This window comes from Plecotus auritus (assembly GCF_963455305.1).
Source record: "Plecotus auritus genome assembly, chromosome: 5".
NCBI classification, from domain to species: domain Eukaryota; kingdom Metazoa; phylum Chordata; class Mammalia; order Chiroptera; family Vespertilionidae; genus Plecotus; species Plecotus auritus.
The window spans coordinates 131,966,651-131,992,848 of NC_137776.1; the positions used below are offsets into that span (position 1 = coordinate 131,966,651).

Sequence of the window (26,198 nt, forward strand, 5' to 3'; positions counted from 1 at the left end):
TTTTTATTTCTTCTTTGATCTCTCTGGTAACCCAGTCATGGTTTAATAGCATGCTGTTTAGTCTCCATGTGTTTGATTTCTTTGTTTTTTTTTTTATTGTAGTTGATTTCCAGTTTTATGCCACTGTGGTCTGAGAAGATGCTTGATATGATTTCTATCTTCTGGAATTTGAAGAGACTTTGCCTATGTCCCAACATATGGTCTATCTTTGAAAATGACCCATGTGCACTTGAGAAGAATGTATTCTGTGGCTTTGGGGTGAAATGTTCTGAAGATGTCAATTAATTCCATCTGGTCTAGTGAGTCATTTAGGATTGATGTTTCTTTGCTGATTTTTGGTTTAGAGGATTTGTTTAATGGTGATAGTGGGGTATTAAAGTCTCCTACTATGATTGTATTGCTGTCAATCTCTCCCTTGATATCCTCCAGGAGTTTTTTTTATGTATTTGGGTGCTCCTGTATTGGGTGCATATATGTTTACCAGAGTTATTTCTTCTTGTTGGATTGCTCCCTTTAGTATTATGAAGTGGCCTTCCTTATCTCTTGTTATGTCCTTCACTTTGAGATCTAATTTGTCAGATATAAGTATTGCTACCCCAGCTTTTTTTCAGTTCCATTTGCCTGGAAAACCTTTTTCCATCCCTTCACCCTCAGTCTGTGTGCGTCTTTTTTTCTGAGGTGGGTTTCTTGTAGACAGCAGATATATGGGTCGTGTTTTCTTATCCAATCCATTACCCTATGTCTTTTGATTGGGGCATTTAATCCATTTACATTTAAAGTTATTATTTATAGGTACTTATTTGTCACCATTCCTATTCTTTACCCCTGTGTTACTTCTTCGCTTCCCTTTTTTTTTTTTTTTTTACAGCAGACCCTTTAGCATTTCTTGCATTGCTGGTTTGGTGGTAATAAATTCCCTTAGTCCTTTTTTGTCTGTGAAGCTCCTGATTTCCCCTTCAATTTTGATTGACAGCCTTGCTGGGTACAGTATTCTTGGATTCAGACCCTTCCTTTGCATGACTTTGTATATTTCATTCCATTCCCTTCTGGCCTGATGAGTTTCTGTTGAGAAATCAGTTGCTAGTCTGATGGGGGTTCCTTTGTATGTAACTTTCTGTCTCTCTCTTGCTGCTTTTAAGATTCTTACTTTGTCGTTGGTGTTTGCCAATTTAATTATAATGTGCTTTGTCGTAGGTCTTTTGGGGTTCATTTTGCTTGGGACTCTGTGAGCTTCTTGGATTTGTGTGGTTTTTTCTTCTCTATATTAGGGAAATTTTCTGTCATTATTTCTTCAAATAGGTTTTCTATTCCTTCCTCAGCTTCCTTTCCTTCTTGGAACCCCTATTATGTGGATGTTGTTTTGTTTCGTGTTGTCCCAAAGTTCCCTTAGGCTCTCCTCGTGCCTTTTAATTTTTTTTTCTAGAAGTTGCTCTACTTGGGTATTTTTTCCCATCTTGTCTTCTAGCTCACTGATGCGGTCCTCTGCTTCTTCTAGTCTACTCTTGATGCTTTCTATTGAGTTCTTTACAGCAGCGATGTCATTTTTCATTTCTTCTTGGTTCTTCTTCATTTCCTCTTGGTTCTTGCTCATATTGTCGAATTTGTCTTCCATTCTTTTCAGCCACCTTATGACCATTTCTCTGAATTCTTTCTCTGGAAGGTTGCTTGCCTCCATTTCGTTTACTTCCTTTTCTGGTGATGCCTGCTTTTCTTTCATATGCGGGCTGTTTCTTTTTCTCCCCATGGTCTCTCTTCTCTGGGTGTCTGGTTATGTAGTTCTCTCTCTTCTTATCCCAGGCGAAATCTGACCTTTCCGTGGTGGAGTGTAGAGCTCCTCCGAACCCGTGTGTTTGCCCCAATTGGGGAGCGATGTTCTGGGGCTCGCAGCTGTTCCATGGGTGCCACAGTTGTCGCCAGGGAAGCATTTGATTAAGATTAAAGGTCACTCTGGGCCAGAGAACAGAGAGAAGGACTTCACTTTTGAGGCCTATGGAAAGAAGCAAATGAAAGTTTAAAATCTATGTCATTTACACCCTTAAAAAAAAAAACAACGAATGTAGGGATTTGGAGCAAACCCAGAACATATAATAGAAGGAAAGGTCACATAATTTCTGTAATGAAACATCAGGATATGTACATTTCATTTAAACAGCATTCAATGCTAAGTCAACCAGATCATACAAGCAATTTGATAAGTGCTTAGTAATATTTTCTCCTTTTAACCTCCTCTCCCCATTGCAATGTGAAATGGTTAGATTCAGTGTATTAATTGGCTTACAAAATACTTCTGTTTTCATTGTCATTTGTGGCTTTTTACTATTTCATTTTATTAGCCTGTTTTTTCCCCCCACTCTGTCCTTGATGAATTACAAACATTTTTTAATCAGACTTTAACCTAAATTAACATTAAGACTTTTAAAAAATTATTTACCTTTTGCTTTATGAGACTTAATGATTCACAAGAGTCAACAGAAAACCAATGGAAATAAAAGGAATTTTAAACATTGAAAATATATGATTTTAACATTATTCCTCACTATAGCTAGTTTGGCTCAGTGGATAGAGAGTCGGCCTGTGGACTGAAGGGTCCCAGGTTCGATTCCGGTCAAGGGCACATGCCTGGATTGTGGGCTCAAACCCCAGCAGGGGGCGTGCAGGAGACAGCCAATCAATGATTCTCTCTCATCATTGATGTTTCTATCTCTCTCTCTTCCTCTCTGAAATCAATAAAAATATATTTTATAAAAACCCACTTTATTCCTCAATTTAGTATATTTCTTATAGCAAAGGAATTCTTTTACAAATTTATAGAAAGTAAGAAAGCCAAATAATCATATATTCTTTCATAATATTTTATATACTATATATAATCACATTATCTCACTTAGTCTTAAAAAAAAAAAGGAGAAGAAATTGAGGGTGAAAAACCCAAGTATGTGTGCCCAGACCTATCCCCTTTTGGCCATATTTTTTCCTAAGTTAGCTTCTTCATTATTAGAGAATATAAGCCCTGTGTTGCTGCATACAGTTGTGCCACTTGGGCAGTTCACAAAGTTCCCAGCATAGTACATATCTTACAAGTGTTCCCGTAATTCTTTTCACAATACTTGAAAATAAAATTCAATAGCTTCATGGAACTGCCTTGAAAAATGTAAACATTTGACTTTACTAAATGATGCCTATTCAGAAAAATTTAAACTAACAGAATTGTATGACAGCATATGCTTTGGAATAATTTTGAGCGTACTAATAAGCCTCTACCATTTAATATGTAGAGATTGCCCCTATATTAAAAATGTTCCTTACCATAATATAAACAGTGAGTTCAGCAGTAATAAGACATATTTTTATTATACTCAGCTGTTTATTAAGTACCCAGCATAGAAGTATGTGCTCACTGAGGAGCAAAGCATATTTTATAAACTGATTTAAGTGATAAATAACCCACATATTAGATCAGGATCTTGAAAGCACTTGGCTCTTGAAAATAAAAGAATAGGAAATTCCGTTAGCAAGTTGATGGAGACAAGTAATTCAGCATGCAGTGAGAGGATTATGGGAGCTTTCAGCTTCGACTCCTAGGAGGCCCATGCTTATACTACTGAGGTTGATGTCAATGTCACTTTTATACCCACATTGCCCATACAAATCTACACAGTGGAATTTTGGCCTGCAAAAACGTATATGTCATGGTCTCTGTTATTTTCTGTTTGGATCCACCCTTTGTTCTATCATAAATCTACACCCTGAGTCCCCAGAGATCTGCTTTGAGAAATAGCTATAAGTACAGAATTCACCTTCAGAAGGTTTAGTCTTTGTTTTGTTATTATCTGTTAGTCAAGGTGGGGATTTGAGGCTACATAGAGTTAAGATGATGTTGCTCAGTCTCTTCTTAATGGAATGGCAGAGCCATTTTCTCTAATAGAAAAATGTCCTTTGTTTAAGAAACCAAAACTCTCAATTTGTCCCCAGGGAATTTGCTTAGATAATTTTAATATCCTAAGATAAAATTTCTAGAAACCTAATGTTGCTTTTCAATAGACTTCATGTCATGATATTATTATCTGGTAGATTTATTCTCCAGCCCTTTAGGAATACTTCAGAGGATGTCTGGATATTTCAGTATAATTTCATTAGCTGTAAAGGCTTTCAAAAGTTATCTAAAACCAATTTTGAAAAATGATTTTTTGAAGTTAAAGGACTTTAGGCTTATCTAGTATGTGCCTGTACGTGGGCAACTGAACTGCTTTTAACCTTTTAGAAGAAACAAACAAAATGAATTACAAGGCTGGGTTCAATGCTAAACTTTAGATTTTCAACTTCACAAGAATCTGTAATCTAAAGTAACCACAACTATAAACATAAGAAATAAGAAAGAAAAATGATGACAGCTTCAGTGCATTGAAATTAATGTCATTCAAAGCCAACTCTAAATAATTACATGTGCACTGCCTTGCAAAGTAGTAGATATTGTCTGGAATCTTTAGCAGTATAGGTGAGCAGGCAAGACCTATTAGCTTTTGTTTCTCTCCAGTCAGAAACTTTCCACTTTCTAAGTCTCATTTACTAAATCACTTCAGGTTCCATGTGGCAACTACTCTTTCCTCAATTGCTCCTTGTGTCTCTCACTCCAGTCAGGACTGCCACCTAATGCCGTTACACCTGTGCCTGGCACAAGCCAAGGCAGGGGGTGTGGAGTATGGCTAAGTCCCTGTCCCCTGTGAATCCCCCACCTTGAATCAGGTCTATGTACATACACCTGGACACTTCACCAGTTACTGCTGATGGAGCTGGGGCTGCCTAAAAAGGGCACCTTTTCCAATTTTGCATGAAGATAACCTAATGACCTGACTCCATGTACCTAAATCTTCTCCTACCATTTCCTATCCATTCATTCCTTGGATGTTTATTGAGAGCCTATATATGAAGCTACCAGGCTAAGCATTATGGAGGGTACAAAGATGAGTTCTGCAAAGGCGAACATTTGCACTTTGGAACTGATAAGGGATTACACAGCAATAACCATCCCACAAATAGAAAGTAAGTGGGCTTGGAAGGGTGTGATCCATGCATCAGCTAATGTTCCCCTGCTCTTTCAAACTTAGAAAATTCAACTCAAGCTTTTATTCTATAGCATGTAGGAATTTCAAGAATATTCTCCCTACACCCCAAATTTAAGTTAATTACTAAGGATTTATGGACTTCAATTCACTTTTGCCTCTCAGTTTCTGCTTTCTCTGGATTTCATCTCACACATTCTCATTTCCCAGAACTGTTCCTTTCTCTCTGCTTCAGGCCATCCCTTTGCTTGATTTATGTTAAAACAAAATAAAGTGAAATACCCAAGGCTTTTAAGGTTATAAAAGACAAATAAAGTAAACAACTTAAACTTGCATATTCGATATTTGTAACTAAGAATATTTTACTGGCCACCTTTTTCTGTAGGACCTCTGCTGTATTACATCCTCATTCTCACTTTCTCCTCCCTGTATTCTTTCTCTGCCTCAAATGTCTCATCATTTCTTTGATAGGTTGTTTAAATCCCCCTTTACTATCTTCTTCCAAGACAAGCCTTGGGAGCCTCACTGTCGATCTAAGAAGTTCACCAGGGTATTAAAAAAAAGAAGAAGAAGACAGTTCTTTTCCTAAGAGACAATTAGGACTAGCAAATAAAATAAGCTTTTCACTTTGTTACAGAGTAGTGGAGATAAAAATATTTTGTGACTTTAAAAAACACAGTAAAGTTTCTTTGGGATGGCATTTAAACAGGACCTTGAGGGTTCAAAAGAATGAGAACTTTTCAAAGAGAATCTATCTCTTGAACAAGGCCACTTAGAAGCCTTATAGGAAGCAATCAGTGGTTTAGCTAAAATGGAGTGTAGACTAACTAATATAGGAAGAGAGTTAGAATGAGAGACGTGGGGAATACAAGCTGGAGGCAGATCGTAGAGAGTGGTATGTTCTAGGTCAGACCTTTAGGTGAGGGCTTTCGAAGTATCTTAATTAGGGAGTGAGAGGATCCAATTTGCATTTGTAAACTATGGCTCTGGCAAGAGTGAGCAGGATCAATGTTGATTTAAGTTACTACAGGCATGAAGAAGAGGGACAGAGGCATTTCCAGTGTAGAATCAACAAGACTCGGTAACTGGTCATTTATAGATGGTGAGGAGGACAAGTAGTAGATGTCTCAGGAGAAGCATACTTGTAAAGTGAGAAAAAGAGCTCATTTTGAGGTACGTGTGTGAGTGTGTGTGTGTGCGTGTGTGTGTGTGTGTGAGACAGAGAGAGAGAGAGAGTGTGTGTGTGTGTGTGTGTGTGTGTGTGTGTGTGTAGCCAGTGGACATCCAGCTAGAAATGCTGAGCAGCCAAGTGGAGAGGTAAAACTGAAGCTTGGAAGAAAAGTCAGGTAAAGAGATAAAAATGGAAACATTAGTCCTGGCTGGTTTGGCTCAGTGGACAGAGCATCGGCCTGCAGACTGAAGGGTCCCGGGTTCAATTCCAGTCAGTGGCACATGGCCAGGTTTCAGGCTCAATCCCCAGTGGGGGGCATGTGGGGAGCGGCCAATCAATGATTCCTTCTTATCATTGATGTTTTTATATCTCTTTCCTTTCTCCCTTCCTCTCTGAAATCAATAAAAATATGTTTTAAAAAATGGGAACATTATCCCATAGTAAAGACACCATCTTTGCTTTAACCTTTACAGGCAAGTCAAGTATCATGCTCTAACCACTCCACAAAATCAATAATACCCACTTCTAATTAAGGCAAAAAGATGGAAATACTTCCCAATCCCATTCTTCTGGAGGAAAAAAAATATTTGGTGATGAAAAATCAGGCTCTGGAGAGGATGTAAGCAACATATAGATCAAATATTATACATGGTTAGACTTTTCCAGTACAGGAAAAGGAAGAGAACAAGTTTAAAATTAAATTAGGCAATACATTTCTTTACACTGACAACCTTATACAATCGTTTTAAGTCTGGAACTACTTGATATAGCCCAGATTAAACAAATTGTTTTGGCAGAGGAAATGATCTTCGTATGCGTGCTTTTACATTTTACTTATGAAATGACTAGCTAAAATGCACTCCAAATTATTATCACTCAAATAGTCATTTTGCATATTAACTTGGCACTGCAAGACAGCATATGGAGCCTAGTGTTTGATGGTGATTACTTAGGCATAATTGGAAATATGAATTAGATCCTACTTCAATCATGAACTAATTTACTTATTCCACAAACATTTCTCAACCACTTACTATATGCAAAACAGTGTACTAATTATCAGGGAAAGATTCAAATCTAATAGCAGTGACTACCTTGGCTCTCAAAGAATTTAACCCAACAATATAATGAGAGTAATTGAAATAGGACAAAAAGAAGTCATGGTGTGGAAAGAGAGTTGAACTGAACTGAGATTTAATGACATTCATATAAATCTTGCATTTTAAAAACTGTTCCAAAAAATACTTATTTGTATCCTGAGAAAATAGTTGAAAATGAGGCAAAAGTTTATCTTAGTAATTTTTAAAATAATGGCAACTTGGACACAACTTAAAGGTACAACTGCAAAGGATTACTTGAACTATGGCATATCTATGTAATAGATGATTAAACAACCATTGAAAATCATGGTTTTGAAGTTCAAGTGCTATTATGATATATAATATTAAACAAAAAGTAAGGGTATCAATTGATTTTTAAAGAGAGGAAAGGAGAGGGAGAGAGAGAGAAACATCAATCAGCTGCCTCCTACACATCCTCAACCTGACCTGAAATTGAATCGACAAACTTTTGGTACACAGAATGATGCTGAACTAACTGAGCCACACCAGCCAGGAATGATGTCAATTTTGATGTATATTTATATAGTTTTTCAATATTCTCTTCTATAATTTTCACCTTTTATGCAAGGAAGAGATGAGACTTTCACATTTTTTAAGTTATCTAAAAAGCATCAGTCATATATTCATCCGAAATGCTTATTACACTGAATAAATACATATATCAAGCTAAGTAATTTTGTAGGTCTTAATTTCAGTTTTATATTTATTTTTGTAGGTTTTTAAGAAATACATTCCCAATAGAAAAATGCATGTATTAGCCTATGACATAGCATATAATCAATACATTTATAAACACTACTAGCAAACTCTGTCTAGAACAATCCAGTTTTAGTGTTGTTTTAGGAGGTTTTAAAATTTATTTTGTTTTTCAATTATAGTAGGCATTAAAGATTATTTTGTAATAATTTCAGGTGTACAGCATAGGGGTTAGGCAATCATATACTTTACAAAGCGATCCTCCTGATAAGTCTAGTACCCACCTGGCACCAAACAAAGTTATTCAAAATATTATTGACTGTATTTCCTGTATTGTACCTTTATATCCCAATGACTATTTTTTAATTGTTGACACTATTACCCCTTTGCCCACCTCCACCCAGCCCCCCACCACCTCTCCCCTGGCCTTCACCACTCCAGTGTCTGTGTCCATGGGCTATGACTCAGGGGTGGGCAAACTTTTTGACTCAAGGGCCACAATGGGTTCTTAAACTGGACTGGAGGGCCGGAACAAAAGCATGGATGGAGTGTTTGTGTGAACTAATATAAATTCAAAGTAAAGGAGCGGAGGGGAGAGCAAGAGAACCCTCTGCTCTTTCGGCTCTGCGGGCCGGATAGAACAGCCGAACGGGCCGGATCCAGAGCGCGGGCCGTAGTTTGCCCATGGCTGGATGTAGACATGTTCTTTGCTATTCTCTTTACCTATTTTTATGCAGTTCTTCCCAATCCCCTCTCCTCTAACCTCTGTTAGTCTGTTTCATGTATCCATGCCTCTGGTTCTATTTTGTTCATCAGTTTATTTTGCCCATTAGATTCTACATATAAGTGAGATCATATGGTATTTGTCCTTCTCTGACTGGTTTATTTTGTTAGCATAATAATCTCCAGGTCCATCCAGGCTATAGCAAAAAGGGTAAGAATTTCTCGTTTTTATAGCTGTGTAGTATTCCATTGTGTAAATGTACCACAGCTTTTTTAGCCGCTCATCTACTGATGGGCACTTGGGCTATTTCCAGATCTTTGCTATTGTAAATAATGCTGCTGTGAACATTGAGGTACATATATTTTTTTTTTCTGATTCGTGATTTGGGACTTAGGATATATTCCCAGAAGTGGGATTGTTGGGTCAAAAGGCAGTTTCATTTTTAATTTTTTGAGAAAACTCCATATTGTTTTCCATGGTGGTGGCATCAGTCTGCATTCCCACCAACATGTTTTTTGTAGGTTTAAAAAATCTTACTACTTTTTCTCAAATTGTCATTAAGATAACATTAATTGTAAATTTTAAAAATCTGAACATTGAATATTTTAGTTATATATTATGTAATTAAATCTATTTTGCTTAAGGTAGAACTTCATTTTGGAATTATATATTCATAGAAATTAATCAGTTATTTTTACTTTAAATAAAATAACAATACCTAGTTTTCACAAGTTACCTAATCTCCCTGGGCCTCAGTTTCTTCACCTGAAATGCAGAGTTGAGAGCACTTAGCACCATTCTTAGAACAGAATGATTGCTCGGTAGCTAGTACAGTCATCATTATCGTCATCATCATCATTTACCTTGTGGTTTTTCTGTTGACTAAATAGTTTATATAGGTAATGTAGATACATATGTATACACAGAATATATTTAATGTAAGTTCATTCCTTTTATCAACTTTTCCACAGAGCTGCTTTGATAAAGGGTCACCAAAAATCTCACCTGGTACATAGCATGTCATTAGGCATTTTTCCTGTCTGCATCTTTATTCTTTTCTGTGATTCTAAAGTTGGTTAAACATGGCATCAAGTAAGCAGAGTTAAAAGGGACTAATAAATGAAAGCAATAGATGTGGTCAAAAGATAATCCAGTGCAGGGAAACGGCTGTTCTCCAACTGATGGCAACAGGTGCCATCCTGAAAATAGTCCTCTGATCTTGGAAAAGTGAGGATTGTAAGGAATATACCCACAAGTTCATGAAATAATAGGGCCCTAATGAAAAAGGCAATTTCCTTGATATGAATCATGATGCACATACCTCCCAGCAATAGCTCCCTGATTTCCTAAGGACTTTTTCCCTGGGAGTAGTCAATGAAGAATAATATGCCTGTGAATTAAAGCAGACAGAAACTTAAATTCCATTTACTAGTTTATTAAAGATCTATAAAACATCTATCCCAAAACAAGTTAACTAGAGTAGGAATACGCTTCCTAGTTGGAGGTTGTCACCATTTCATCTACAGTGCGGGGTGAGGCAAAGGTAGGTTTACAGTTGTTTGTATGGCAAATAATCGTATATAATAAAAGCCTAATATGCAAATTGTCTCCTCGGGCGGTTGTTCCACCGGGAGTTCAACCACTCACTATGACGTGCACTGACCACCAGGGGCGGTGTGGAATATGGTGGGCATCGGCAATGTGGGCACTGGCAGCAGGTGGCAGTGGAGGCGCTGCTGGCCCCGATGGGCCCCGATGAGAGTGGGACCGTGGCGGGATGGTGGATCAGGTGAGCGGGCGGCACCAGGCCAAGGCAGGTGTGAGTGGGGGCCCATTTGCCCCACTGATCACCCCGCAGACGGCGACCAGCAGCGGTGGCAGAGGGCAGGGCCGCTGCCCAGCTCCCAGAAGCTGAGGGAGCCGGGTGGGGGCCCAGCCCAGATCGATCGCTGTGCAGGCAGGATGGTGAAGCAGGGGAGGGGGTGGCACCAGGCCAAGGTGGGGTGCCAGGCGGGGCTGCGGGGCTGTGAGACACAAGCTGGGGCTGCGAGGCTGGGTATGAGCTGGGGCCCAATCCCCACAGGCCACCCCAAGGGGCCACAGCCGTGCACAAATTTGTGCACCAGGCCTCTAGTTCTATATAATAAAAGCCTAATGTGCAAATTGTCCCCATGGGTAGTGGTTCGACTGGGAGTTCAAACACTCTTTATGACGTGCGCTGACCACTAGAAGGCGGCATGGAACATGGCGAGCGTCGGCGACTCGGTGCTGGCAGCGGGTGGCAGTGGAAGTGCTGCCAGCCCCGATAGGCCTCAATGAGAGCGGGACCTCAGCGGGATGGTGGAGCAAGTGAGTGGGCAGTGCCAGGCCAAGGTGGGTATGAGTGGGGGCCCGATTGCCCCATTGATGGCACCAGCAGTGGCAGGGGGCGCAGGGCCGCCACCCAGCTCCCAGGCGCTGAGGGAGAAAGGGCAAGTAGTAATATTAAAATATTTCTTCTAATTATTTCCCTTTCAATGTGCACGAATCCGTGCACCGGGCCACTAGTTAATCTATATATAAAAACCCTAATATGCAAATAGACTGAACAGCAGAACAACCGAACAGCTAGTTGCTATGATGTGCGTTGACCCCAGGGGACATGCATGGAACATGACGGGCGTTGACAGCAGGCAGCAGAGCATGGAACATGGTGGGCAATGGCCAGGGTGGGATGGAGCAGGTGAGCGGGGCCGCTATTCCAAGGTGGGGCGCTGGTCGCTGTCATCAGAGCGAGCCTCTGGTGGTTACTGAAATTTCTTTGCTCCCGCGTGCCGTGGTCCCACCGGGCACTTGCACCCGCTGCCAGCCCCAGTCACTCATCAGAGCTTCTCCACCTCCCCCTGCTCCTGAGGGGTGATCGGGGCCACATCTCACACCAGCTGCCAGCAATGACCCCACTCACACTGCAGCTGGTGTCGGAGCTGCTGCTCACACCCGTGCCCACCACAGCCTTGTGGCCCACAGTTCCTTTCGAATTTGTGCACTAGGCCCCTAATAAATAATAATATAAGAAAAAACTCTGTATTTTGGGTACTCATACTATAACTCTACTTTTGCCCCACCCTGTATATATTTCTTTCTCAAGACAGTATGCAAACATTAGTAGACTTATATTTATTAAATATTCTTGGGAAATTTGCAGAATAGAACAGAAGTTTATTCTTTTTTAACTTGTATTGGTCTCAGTGTTTTTAGTCATAAAAAGGAAATTATTTGCATCCATGAAAGCTTGCTGTAAGAAGTAAATGAGATCATGTATATTAATATCAAGATCATTGACTAGTAGTTGGTCTTCAATAAATATTTATATCATTTCTTTTTTCCCTTTTCATCCTTTCCTTTCTCTCTCATCTCTTTCCTTCCCTCCCTCCTTCCTTCCCTCCTTCCTTCCTTCCTTCCTTCCCTCCTTCCTTCCCTCCTTCTATTTACTTCTTCAGCATTAATTCTTCCTAACTGTGAGTGTTATAAGATTATTAAAATGTTTATATAAAACTTCATTTAAATGTCTTCATCTTCATTACTTTTGGGGAGGGGAATCTTTAAATCAGAATTTTTTCCTTCATTATATTTTTCCATTCTTTTATATATTATTCATGTTTAATGAAGTTATTGGCTAGTGTCTTTAGGATATATCATCAGTGGTCCTCAACCTAAATTTAACATTCATTCAACACACATTTATTGAATACAGGGCACTGTATTAGTAGTCTACGAAGAGAATCAGACCTGTCAAGAATGCATGGATGTATATGCTAATTAGCTTGACTGTAAACTATTATTTCAGTACACATGTACATCAAAACATGTATAACTTAAATATGTACAATTTGTGTTTTAAAATACAATAAAATCACTTTGAAAAGTAAAAAAATGCATGAGATAAAGTATAATAAATGCTTTCATAGAAGTATATGTGGGATCAGTAGGTCATTGGGTGAGCTAGTGCCATCAAAAGTGTCTCCTGGATTAGGTTGTATCATGTTAGGGCATTTAAATATATTTTTGTTTGTTTTTCTACACTAGCTTGCCATGGAATTGTAAGTTGTTTAATATAATTGCATAATATTTGAATAAAAAAAGGCATTCAAGGAAGTAATTTGTTTGACTTAATTCTGGTATAGGATGAAATGAAAAATTAATTTTAATAAACTAGTAGTAAGCTGGCAGGGGATAATGGTTAATCCCATCGCCATCTCTTGCAAATTGTGTGACTTTGAAAGTTCTTTATTTTCTTATCTGTAAAATGGGGGTAATAATAGTATCTACTCAGATTTTTATGAGGATTAAATGAGATACTAAACAGGTATAGCCATTATTAATATCATTATTGTTTGATTTCAACATCTGTCATCTCATTCGTGCCATTAGCTGTGATAGTTGCCCCATGCAAATTATTCCAAGAAGAAAACTGCTGTAGTTTGCTGCTGGAATCTAAAAATATATTCTCAAGATTTTCAATCATTACAGATCATATACACTGGGCTTTTACTATGGACCAGTTGCTATCCAATCACTTACATATATCAAGTGATTTAATATTCACAATAACTCTATGAAGTTGGCATTATTGTCTTGCCATCTCACAAACAAAGAGAATGAAGTGCAAAGAAATTAAATAATTACAGGAGCCAAATTATTAACTCAAGGCCTCTAGCCCTGTGGTCGGCAAACTGCGGCTCGCAAGCCACATGCGGCTCTTTGGCCCCTTGAGTGTGGCTCTTCCACAAAATACCACGTGCGGGCGTGCACGTAACAGTGCGATTGAAACTTCGTGGCCCATGTGCAGAAGTTGGTTTTCGGCTCTCAAAAGAAATTTCAATCATTGTACTATTGATATTTGGCTTTGTTGACTAATGAGTTTGCCGACCACTGCTCTAGCCCAAAGCCTCTGTGCTTAACCACTGTACTATAATACATTGACTTTTATTTTTTACTTTTTTAAATATATTTTTATTGACTTCAGAGAGGAAGGGGGAGGGAGAGAGAGAAAGAAACATCAATGATGAGAGAGAATCATCAATCGGCTGCCTCCTGCACGCCTCATATTGGGGATCAAGCCCACAACCCGGGCATGTGCCCTTGACCAGAATTGAACCCTGGACCCTTCAGTCCACAGGCTGATGCACTATCCACTGAGCGACACCGGCTAGGGCTACATTGACTTTTAAAAGGCAGAAAGAGGTATGGATTGTTTCAGTTTCCTTTCAATTTCTTTTTTCTCAGTTGTGGATTATTTTTGTTTTAGCCAGCTGAAATATGTCTTGACTAATGATTTTTAATAAAGACTACTTTCTGAGCTAATATCTAATAAAATTTTTCTTTTGCTTTTATGCATAAAAACAACTTGGCTCAAGAAAAAGTAATTGAGTTAAAATATATTTTGAAAAATTATATGAATTTGAAAAAAAATTGCAAAAATTTGAAGCATGGTCTTCTAACATTTTAAAGTTGTAGAAGAAAAGAATGGTGCGGCCTCATATTTGTTTCTTGGTAACCTAAAAGTGTTATAAGAACATTTCTTTGGTTGATTCTGCCTCCTCCTCCCCCTCCCCCTCTCCTCCTCCTCTTCCTCCTCCTCCTATCCTCCTTTGTAGAATGCATACTCAAGACTTTCTCAGAAATATGTTTTCTTTTTTTTTAATAAATCTTTATTGTTCAGATTATTACAGGTGTTCCTCTTTTTTCCCCCAAAGCTCCCCTCCACCTGATCCCCCACCCCACCCCATGCCCTTACCCTCCGCCACTGTCTTTATCCATAGGTGTAAGATTTTTGTCCAATCTCTTCCCGCACCCCTCACACCCCCTTCCCCCTGAGAATTGTCACTCCACTCCCTTTCTATGTCCCTGATTCTATTATATTCACCAGTTCATTCTGTTCTTCAGATTTTTTATTCACTTGATTTATAGATTCACTTGTTGGTAGGTATGTATTTGATGTCATTTTGTTGTTCATAATTTTTATCTTTACCTTTTTCTTCTTCTTCTTCTTCTTAAAGAATACCCTTCAGCATTTCATGTAATCCTGGTTTGGTGGTGATGAACTCCTTTAGCTTTTTCTTGTCTGTGAAGCTCTTTATCTGACCTTCAACTCTGAATGATAGCTTTGCTGGGTGGAGTAATCTTGGTTGTAGGTTCTTGCTGTTCATCACTTTGAATATTTCTTGCCACTCCCTTCTGGCCTGCATAGTTTCTGCCGAGAAATCAGCTGACAGTCATATGGGTGCTCCCTTGTAGGTAACTAACCGTTTTTCTCTTGCTGCTTTCAAGATTCTCTCTTTGTCTTTTGCCCTTGGCATTTTAATTATGATGTGTCTTGGTGTGGTCCTCTTTGGATTCCTCTTGTATGGGGTTCTGTGCGCTTCCTGAACTTGTAAGTCTATTTCTTTCACCAGGTAGGGAAAGTTTTCTGTCGTTATTTCTTCTAATAGGTTTTCAATATTTTGCTCTTTCTCTTCTTCTGGCACCCCAAAAATTCGGATGTTGGTACGCTTAAAGTTGTCCCAGAGGCTCCTTACACTATCTTCATATTTTTAGATTCTTTTTTCTTTTTGTTTTTCTGGTTGGGTGTTTTTTGTTTCCTCATATTTCAGATCTTTGGTTTGATTCTTGGGGTACGTTGATCTACAGTTGAGTTTCTGTATAGTCTTGATTTCAGACAGTGTATGCTTAATTTCTGACTGGTTCTTTTCCATTTTTTTTTTTTTTTTGGCATTCTCATTAAGATCCTTAAAGGTCTCACTAAGTTCCTCAGCGGTTTTTAGAAGATTCTTGAGTAACCTTATAAATGTGGTTCTGAACTCTATGTCGTCCATTAGTTTGCTTTCCTCCATTTCTTTCATTCGTAACATGTTTCTTTGTCTTCGCATTTTGGCTGCTTCCCTATGTTGATGGAGTGGCTTTGTGTGGTAGGTGACCTATAGGGGCCAGTAGCTCAGCCTCCCCAATCACCTGAGGTGGACACTCTTGGTACACCCCTTTGTGGGCTGAGTGCAAAGTCTTGGTGTAGTTAAGCCTTGATTGCTGTTCAGAAATATGTTTTCAAATAAACTGTTTTCATTAATGCATTTTTAGTTTTCTTCCATTTGTTTTTTAGTCTTGTTTTGTTCTACTTTCCCAAAAACAATTGAAATTTTTAGGTTGAACCTAGACTTTCTATTTATCAGGTTTACTTTGAAAGAGTTTCTAAGTATCTTTTTCTATAGTTCACTGATCTGAGTTTCAGTAATGTCAATTTTATTACTTCGAAAGCAGATTTTATTTAGTTATTAGAATTGTGGTTTCTTTGATCATTTTAATCTCTATTTCTATATCCTTTTGTTTTTTTGTTTATGTTTCTCTATTTCATTAAAATCATGAATTCTTGTATTTTATAATCATTTTAATTCTATTTTCCTTAAATAATTTTTAGATGCTTAATGTTTTATAATATTTCAGAAGATGAACTCTTTCCTTGTTTTTGCGGAGTATTTTCACAAGCCTGAATTATTCAAACAGAAAAATATTGTCTAGAACCAACTGTTTTAAAAATGATGCCATTTTTAGCTCCACCTTGTACAGCTGTCATGTTGTCCTGTGTATAGACAGATGAAGAGGCTCACACTCTTTCATTTAATATATAAATCATACCAGTAAGTCCATACATTAGCCTAGAGAGTGAGCAAGGACACTCATGCTCAAATTACTTTATAACAAATATTAAGTTCTTAGACAGAAGTTATAAATGACTATAGAACATCTAGTTTTAAACACTGAACACATGGCAACTCCATAGACCTCTCAGTTTAAAAACTGTAAGACTAACTCCCAGTCCAATTTCTTATATCTCATAACACTCATCTAATGCCTTTTAGCTGACTGATATATACTAACTTTTCTTACACCTTAGTATATTATCTTAATACCCTATGCTTTCATCTATTATAGCACATATCAGAATAGAAATTTAAAAAGCAATGTTATAATTAGTAGTTTAATATCTATCTCTCATCTTAGAATGTAATCTCCATAAAGTCCATATGCATATTGGTCTTGCTTTTTAAAAATGTGTTTTTAATTTATTTTAGAGAAATAGGAAGGGAGAGGGAGAGATAGAGAGAGAAACATCATCAATGTGAGAGAGAAATATCGATCAGCTGCCTCCCGCACATGCCCAGACCGGGAATCAAACTGGTGGCTGGTCTTGCATGTTTTCTTTACTTTTTCTCTCTTTAATGGACATCAGGCATGAAATATGACTTGATCATATTCCTCTGTTGGATGACACACTATCATCATTGGTTGATTTTATTCATCCATTCATCCATTGATTCATTCCCTTTGATCTTCATTCCCCATTTCTATTTCTGTCCCTCCATCCATAGACAATCGTTCTGTGTTTCACTGATACACATTCTTTTTTTTTTAATATTTACTTTTTAAAAATATAGTTTATTGATTTCAGAGAGGAAGTAAGAGGGAGAGAGAGATAGAAACATCAATGATGAGAGAGAATCACTGATTGGCTGGCTGCCTCCTTGCACACCTCACATTGGAGATGAAGCCCACAACCCAGGCACATGCTCTGACAGGGAATTGAACCATGACCTCTTGGTTCAGAGGTCAACACTCAACCATTGAGCCCTGACTGGGCTGTACAAATTCTTGTTACTATTTTTGCTCAGCATTGATTTAAAATTTTATCCACATGGTTATATGTACATTGTATATTGCTTCTTTCTGGCTTATACTATTCTATGGTATGAAACAAGCACATTTACCTAGATAACATCTAACTCTTCACTAACACAACCTACTGATGAATATTCATGTATTTGAACCCTTATGGATTTGAGCGGCATTGCTGGGTCATAGAGTCTGTGGATATTCGGAATTTGCCAAAGTACTTTCAGACTGTCCTCCAGAATGTCTGTCTCAGTCTATAATAGCCACGGGGATTTAATGATGGTTCTTGTAGTACTGCCAACACTTGGCATGATTCAGGTTTCTACTTTTCGTCAATATGATAAGTAAAAAGTGATGTCAGTGTTTTATCTCCATTTCTCTAACTACATGAATTTGGCCATTATCTTATTGATTGTAAAGTTTCTCTTCAGCGTGGGGGTTCCCTTTCATTTATCTTTTGCCTGTTTTTCAATTGAGTTGGTATCTTTTTCTTATTGATTAGTAGGAGATGCTTGATAATCTAACTATAAATCTTGTCCATTTTAGACATTAAAAATTAAATTTTCTTCCCCAATTTGTCATCTTATTGTGAACTTTTCCATTTAATTTTTAGTGAAAATGTCTTTATTTTTATTTTATAAAATCCATTATTTCTTTGCCTTAGTGTTTGTGGTTTTGGAATTTCGGTTAAGAACTTCTTCCTAATGTTTAGGTCACAAAGATTTACTTTTACATTCATGGTTTAGACTTTATATTGTAGTAATTCAGACCAAGGTTATTGCAACCCACACTATTTGAAATCACCATCTTGACTCCTTCATTTACTAACTGGGTGAATTTGAACAACTTAATCTTTATACACATGTTTTTGTACATATAATGAGGGTAGTAATATAAATGGACTCATAGGATTATTGTGAAAAGTGAATGAGCTAATATGTGAAAAAGCAATTAGAAAAGTACCTGCCTATACATATGTGTTGCTATTATGATAAATGTGCTTATATATTGTTATATATTTTATATGCATATGCTTATATACTAGTATGTTTATATGTACTACTAGAGGCCCAGTGCATGAAATTTGTGCACTGGGGGAGGGTGTCCCTCAGCCCAGCCTGCACCCTCTCCAATCTGGGACCCCTCGGGGGATGTCCAACTGCAGGTTTAGGCCTGATCCCTGTGGATCATACAGTCAGACATCCCTCTCACAACCCGGGACTGCTGGCTCCTAACCACTCACCTGCCTGCCTGATTTCCCCCTAACTGCTCCTCTGCCAGCCTGATTACCCCCAACTACCCTCCCTTGCTGGCCTGATCACCCCCAAGGCTTTCATTAGTTTAGATATGACCCTTCACAGAAAATTTTACTAACCCTGCTTTTCAATAAGGGCTTGACGATTGAATCATTGGGACCAGACACCAAGATTTCCTTTCTTTGAATAGTGGAGGGAATAATTATCTTGTCTTTAAGTTGCCCTGAAATTAAAATGAGATAATGACTTAGAAAAGTATAAAAGCACCATATAAAGACAACTGTCTTTTTCATGTACTAAAAAGACAATGAAGTGGTAAAATGAAAAACACTATTTTTATTCTCCCCCTTCCTTCCTTTACAGCCTTTATTTAAACTTGGAAATTTATAAAAATTGCACTCCAATTTTCATTTCTTTACATTCAATATTATTTTGTATTAGTTTCAGGTTTTATATTAGTTACAGAATGGTGGTTAAACAATCATATACTTTACAAAGCGTTCCCCGATATTTCCAGTACCCACCTGGCATCATACCATCATTACAACACTATTGACTATATTCCCTATTTAAGTGACAATGGGTTTACAGGTTCCTTCCAGTCTTTCTTTTGTGTTGTTCGCCTTTCCTTTTCTTTCTCACTTCTTCCCTCATTTTCCTTATCTAGTATCTCAAATGGCCATCAAAGCTCAGTGAAGGCAGTGGGACACGCCGGTTAGCACTGGGAGCTTCTCTGAATCACGTCCGTCAGTCCGGTACCCTGCAATGTGCACCCCTCCACTGAGGTGGCACCACCCCTCAACCCCCGCCTCAGGGCTGCAGATCCTTGCCCCTCCTCCCCGGTGTCCTTCTATGCCCCTTGATCCCTGGCCGGGCCCACCCACGTCTTGGGGCCACTGCAGAACCTCTCCCTCTGCAGGTGAGGCAGATCCCTGCCCCAGCCCCCTCTGGTGCACCCGCCTTGCCAGGTTTTTGCCTTTGATCTATGGCATTGGTGACAGCACACTCCTAGCAAGCCTGGTACCCAGAGGGGCACAGGGTCAGTTCTTTGCCCAGAATGTTAGAGGTTGCAGTAGCATTTGCAGATGTCGCCCAGAGCCTGCTGGCAAAGGCAGAGCCTGTCTGGGGTGTCCTCATAGAGGGATGGTGAGGCGCTGCTTGGCGCCCCTTGGAACACTCGCCTCCTGGCCAGCGGCTTTGCCCCTCAGGCAGCCCCGCAGTTGGGCCTCGCGCCTCTTCTTCCACATTCGGTCTTCATCCATCCCTCTCTCCTGCAGTGCTTGGGCTCCAGGCCCGAAAGAAAAGAACCAAGACCAAGAAGGACAAAGCCCAAAGGAAGTGAGTCTTGAACCCCCACATCCCATTCTCTGGATTTTCTTCCGCACCTCCTCTCTGTGTCACATCTTGAATGGGCACCCTGTGGCCCAGCCACATGACTACCCGGCCTGGTAGAGTCGGTCTCCACGAAGCTGTGAAGCTGTGGCCAGAGGCCCGGTCTGGGTCTCAGCAACCCCATGCCTTCGATGTTCACGGGGCCCCATGAGAGTGGCTAAGCAGCCCTGGCCGCTCCTCCCTGGGGCAGCGATGTTCCCAGGGCCCCACGGGAGTGGCTAGGCAGGCCAGCCTTGCCTCCCTGCAAAATAGTGATATTCCAGGGGCCCCACGGGAGTGGCTAAGCAGGCCCAGCCACTCCTCCCCGAGGCAGCGATGTTTCCAGGGCCCTGCAGGCATGGCTAGGCAGGCTGCTGCCCCTCCCAGGGCCTACGATGGACCTGGATCCCGTGGGTGGCATCTGGCACTGCCCACCCCGCCTCCCAGGGCCCCGATGGACTGGTACCTTGCCAGCGGTGTCTGGCGCTGCCCGCCAGGCCTCCTCTGCTCCCGATGGACCTGGACCCCCAGGGGCGGGCCATGGCGCTACTGGCTTGCCTGCGTATGCAAATTTACCCGCCATCTTTGATGGGTTAATTTGCATACTCCCTCTGATTGGCTGGTGGGCGTGGCTTGGCATAGTGGAGTGATGGTTAATTTGCATGTTTCTCTTCTATTAGTGTAGATATTTTTATAAATGTATATGTTATATGTATGCTTATATATGTTTCAGTAGTAACAAAGTTTTATTTCCCAGATATTATAAATCTATTTAATTAATACGTTATGCTAAAAATTTCATTCACATCATATTGATTTTTGATGCCAGGTTATTAGGTATGGACTTTCTAGCTATTCAAAGATGCATTAGTAAGCTCACAATTTGGTTTATTATTTCATTGGGATGTTCCTTGAACCAGAGCCATCCTGGTTTTATTACTATAGCTTTTATGTCATTATCTGAGATAGCAAATATTTACTCTTTGCTCTTCTTTTTCAAAGAATATTCAACTATTTGTTTTTATTTTTTTATATAAATTTTTAAAGAATGGCACTGAGTTTTAAAAATAATCCAGATGAAATTTTGCTTATTATTATTTTTATCTATTAATTTTCAGGGAATTAAACTTATTTTATTTTTTATTATTTCCAAATAGGAGCATAATTTCTAAAAAAATTTTGTATACTCAATATTAGAGAAAGAAATTTTGCTCCATTGAAATCTTGGGCACTTATTGTTAAGTTAAAATCTATAGGTACTATATAATTTTGTTACTATTGAAGTTACATTTTCACTTTGAATAATGTTTATGTGCCAAAAAATATATTGGTTTTTGAGAATTGATCTTACATATATTAAAAAAAACCAATAACACAAAAACAACTACTTTGAATTTAATTGTGCTGACTTTTCTTGACAGGTATTTATTTCATTCACCAATAATAAAAATTGTATCTCCTTTCTTCCATTTCTTTCAATCTTTTAGTTATTTTGCTTTTCTTATAGAGTTAGCCAAGAACTCTAGGTCTCTGTTAAACAGATGTAATGATAATGAGTATTATTGTCTTGATGCTGTTTCTAAAGGGAAAGTTATCTAAGGTTTCCCCACTGAGTAGAATGTTTACTGGAGTTTTTGGTGTGTAACCTTTATCAAAATTCTGACTCTAATAGGTCCTTCATTTTTAATCATAATGCATTGTGTTGTTTTATTTTTTTAACACTGGCACATAACACACATTTAAAAAGGCCATAAAACTTCTATGAATGTAATCATAGAAATAGCTATGAAGTGAATATCAGTTTAAAAATTAAAACATTGTTAGCACCCTGAAGCCTTTTATGGGCCATTTTCTGATCTCAAATCACTCAAGCCCTCTTAGGAGTTACTACTCTTCTAGCTTTTCTAATCATCATTCCCTTGCTTTACTTTATTGTTTTACCAACTAACCCAAATAAAATATTTTGTGTTTTTTCCTATGAATGAATGTAATTATATTTTATATCTTTCTTCTGTCTAGTTTCTGTCACTCAACATTATGGGAGTATGATTGTACCATGCTCTTGAGTATAGTCATAGTTCCTCCATTTTTATTGATGTGTAGTACTCCATTGTATATTTATTTATGCATTTTACTCTTGGTAGATAGTTGTGGTTTCTAGCTTGGATCTATTGCAAACAATGCTGCTAAGAAATCTCTTATGCATTCATCCTTATGTGCATATACACAAGTTCCTAAGAGCTGGATTGCTGGTTCACAGAATATATATGTCTCCTTGACTTTACTGGATAACGCCACACTGTTTTTGAATAATGCTTACACGAGTATTTCAAAGCTCTACTTTTGAAGGCCTGAGGCTTAAAATGTAACAGGTATAGATTAACTAGTTTCTTTACTATAGCATAACCAAATTCCTCATAAAGGAAAGATGAATTCTTATCTTCACCCCTCCTCAACCAATTTAATTTGAAATTTTAAGTATGATTCTTACAACATCCCATATTCAGATATCAAATAAACAAATTTCTAATTAACATCTAATTAAATTAAAGATCCATTTTAACAGAGTCTGTAGGTACACCTGATGCAAAGCTCAAATGATGTCATAAGGTTTCCCTCCAATTTCCTCTAGTTTCTTCCCCTTCTTCCTCTTTTCTTTCTTTCCTCTTCCGCCTTTTTGTCACGCCTTCCCCCATCTCTGGGCTTTGTTCTTTGTATGAGGAAGATGAAGGCTGAAATGGCATCCAGAGTATCATCGTCCCCCCTAGGCAACCCAGGTGGAAAGACACAAACTCTCCTGCATGTTTTGGTGGGAAAGTCCCAAGGTGGCAGTAGACTCTCTGACTCATGCACCTCCCAGGACTGCGAGAGTTGTCTAGGGACAGAGCACCCAGACTGATCACCCCATCAGAACACGTGGAGTGGTTCTCCAAAGGAGGGATGCTTGCAAATACTTGACTTGTTCTCCCCAAGTAATTTGTTTTCTTACATCTTGCCTCTTTTTTAAAAAAAAATATATTTTATTGATATTTTTACAGAGAGGAAGGGAGAGGGATAGAAAGCTAGAAACATCGATGAGAGAGAAACATCAATCAGCTGCCTCCTGCACACCCCACACTGGGGATGTGCCCGCAGCCAAGGTACATGCCCTTGACCGGAATCAAACCCGGGACCCTTCAGTCCGCAGGCCGACGCTCTATCCACTGAGCCAAACCGGTTTTGGCACATCTTGCATCTTGAAGGTGCCTCTTATCTAATTCCCATTGTCCAGCAGGATGATTAGCATATAACAGCTGTTCAGTAAAAGTTTATAAAATGAATTAGAAATAAGAAATGTCTCCTTTTACTTTCTGTCATGTAGAAGGTACTTTATAAGAACCCATATTGATATAACGAGGAGATTATCTAAAATTGCATAAAATGATAATTCTTTGACTAGCGTTTTACTTACACCACACCTTTTATATATATTCTTATACAGTTATTTCTGCAGAATACGTAATTTTCCCTTTCCCCCCTTGTTTGGAAGCAGAGTTTAGGTGCTGTCATGGTAAGTGAATGTTTCCTAAACTGTCACATGGCATACTTGGAGAAATTGGAATTGCAGCACTGAATTCTGTATGTTTCAAACAATGCCAGATGCCGCAAAGTCATATGCAGATGTCTTACATCTACTAAATTATATAACAGTTGGGTTTCTTCATCTGAGTATTTCTGCTTCAAAGGGTTAAGTAGCCTAGCAGGCAGTGGGAACTGAAACCTTCTGTTCAGCCATAGGGCAGAAAGGATGCAATCAGCCACATCGGATGCTCAGTTAGTCTCCACAACCTTGATGCAGAAGGGCCACTTCAATGAATGTAGGAGTTGTGCGTGGTGGAAGTCAGAGCACAGAGTGTGCTCACTGTTGGCTCTTAGAGGCGATGATATTTGCAGGTGCAAAGCTACCTCTGACCTAATTGAATGAATTATAGAAGCTGGCTAAATGAGAGGAATATTCCAGGATCAAGGTCAGTCATTTCCCAACATGCTCTGCAACTGAAATGACTGTAATAGTACTGGAAAAGAATGTAGAACCTCAAGCAATCTTTGGCTTGATTTACTTGCAACTTTTATTTCTAATTCAATCCCCAAAGATACTATTGTGCTTTGTGTACATTCTGGCCTATCTCTTGGGAAGGAGTATCTTTCCTCCCCCACCCACCTGCAAAGCTCCCAGTCATCTATCAAATATCAGCTTACATTTTATCTCCTCTATGAAATCTTCCCTAATTCTCATGGGCAAGCATGGATGTTCCCTCCACATTGGGTTCTCCGGAACCTTATGCATGTCCTTGTGAAAGATGGTATCTCATGGTATTATGTAGTGCATAGTATATAGTATAATTTATTGTTAATATTCGATTCCTTACTAGACAATGAGTGTAATAGAATATTTCTTTTCATCTTCATATTGCAACCCCAGGAACAGGAAAACTATTCAATAGGTATTGGTAGGCAAACCAGATATAATTATCCCCATTTTACCGATGAGGAAATTGAATCATTAAAATGACAATTAATTTGCTCAAAACCAATGTCTTATGAGTGTCAGGATCAAACTACAAAGCAGGTCTTGTGACATTAGCCAGAGGTCAAGCCTTTAATTCCCCAACAGAGTGAGGGTCACTGCCTCGGGGCTACCAGATCTTTAAAGTGTAGCTAGGTCTGTTGAAATACTTTCTCTAATACCTTAACACCAACCTTTTGCTCTTATTGTCAGTACCTGGCATCTTCCTCTGCATTCCAACTACATTTCAAATCTTGGATTTCAGATTTCTGGGTACTAATGACAGAATTTTCCGGAATTGTTTTTACTGCTCTTGTTGTCTGATCAAAGCCAGGTTTTAGTATATGTCCCTGTTACTGGTCCCATTTCTCTTCCTGAATGCACCTGACGTTCTCAGGCAGTGGTCGACAAATTCATTAGTCAACAGAGCCAAATATCAACAGTACAACAATTGAAATTTCTTTTGAGAGCCAAATTTTTTAAACTTCTTCTAACGCCACTTCTTCAAAATAGACTCATTCATGCCGTGGTATTTTGTGGAAGAGCCACACTCAAGGGGCCAAAGAGACGCATGTGGCTCGCGAGCCGCAGTTTGCCAACCACTGTTAAGGCAGTGTGGCTCTTCCACAAAATACCACGTACCCTAATTAAGTTAATAACAATGTACCTACCTATATAGTTTAAGTTTAAAAAATTTGGCTCTCAAAAGAAATTTCAATCATTGTACTGTTGATATTTAGCTCTGTTGACTAATGAGTTTGCCGACCACTGTTCTAAGGGAAGACAGCCCAATCTCCTTTCCTATCGCGGGTGCCCCATAGGGACTGATATTTCTACATGTATGACGGATTGAAAATAATAACCACAGCTAATAATTCCTGATATTTCCGACTGCTTGCTGTGTTCCCGGGGTAGTGTTCAATAAGTATATCTTATTCGATCCTGAGAATAAAGTTATGACATAAAACTAATATTATCTCCACTTTACAAAGGAGGAAATGGAAGCTTAGAGAAGTTATGTAACATGTCTCCTGTGACACAGATAGTAAATTTCAAATGGATTTTAACTAAATGGAATCTGATTTCTGAAGAATGTCTATAACCCTACAATAGTAGCAGATTTCTATAAAATCAACTGTTAAACAGAGTAGCTAAGGACCTTGTGCATAACACAACAGAACAAGTAGGTGATGAAGCACACTCAGCACCCGATAGATGAGCTGCTCAATAAATACTAGCGGAATCAAGTTTTCACCTCCAAACTCTAACTGTATTAAACTGAGAATGCTTTAGTAGCTTTATCTACATGCCCTAGGAGCAAATATTTGTTTTTTGAATATCCTAAAGCACTCAGAAGTATTCAAGATCATGAAACTTCATCCATCTGGCTTAGTGAGGCATTTGAAAGGAAATATAGTTGCCTTCCAATGGATATAATCATATGATTCTTTTATCGGCATGGATTTCTAACTCCTACATATAAATACAGACTTCCTTTTAAACAATTACAAAACGCCAATGGTTAGAATAGTGTTACTCTTCTGTCATTT

The 26,198-nt window shown here is 38.8% G+C and overlaps 1 protein-coding gene across 29 annotated transcripts in view; it reads left to right on the forward strand.

The window, feature by feature from the left end:
- Positions 1 to 26,198, forward strand: part of PTPRD (protein tyrosine phosphatase receptor type D) — a 2,215,209-nt gene that overhangs the window by 1,585,277 nt on the left and 603,734 nt on the right. The window contains exon 1 of one of the 29 annotated variants that reach the window (XM_080668864.1): positions 20,053 to 20,069. The exons of the other annotated variants lie outside the window; for them this stretch is intronic. The gene's annotated coding sequence lies outside the window, so the exon portion shown is untranslated. Of the gene's footprint in view, positions 1 to 20,052; positions 20,070 to 26,198 lie in introns of those variants that run through there. 29 annotated transcript variants of the gene reach the window in all.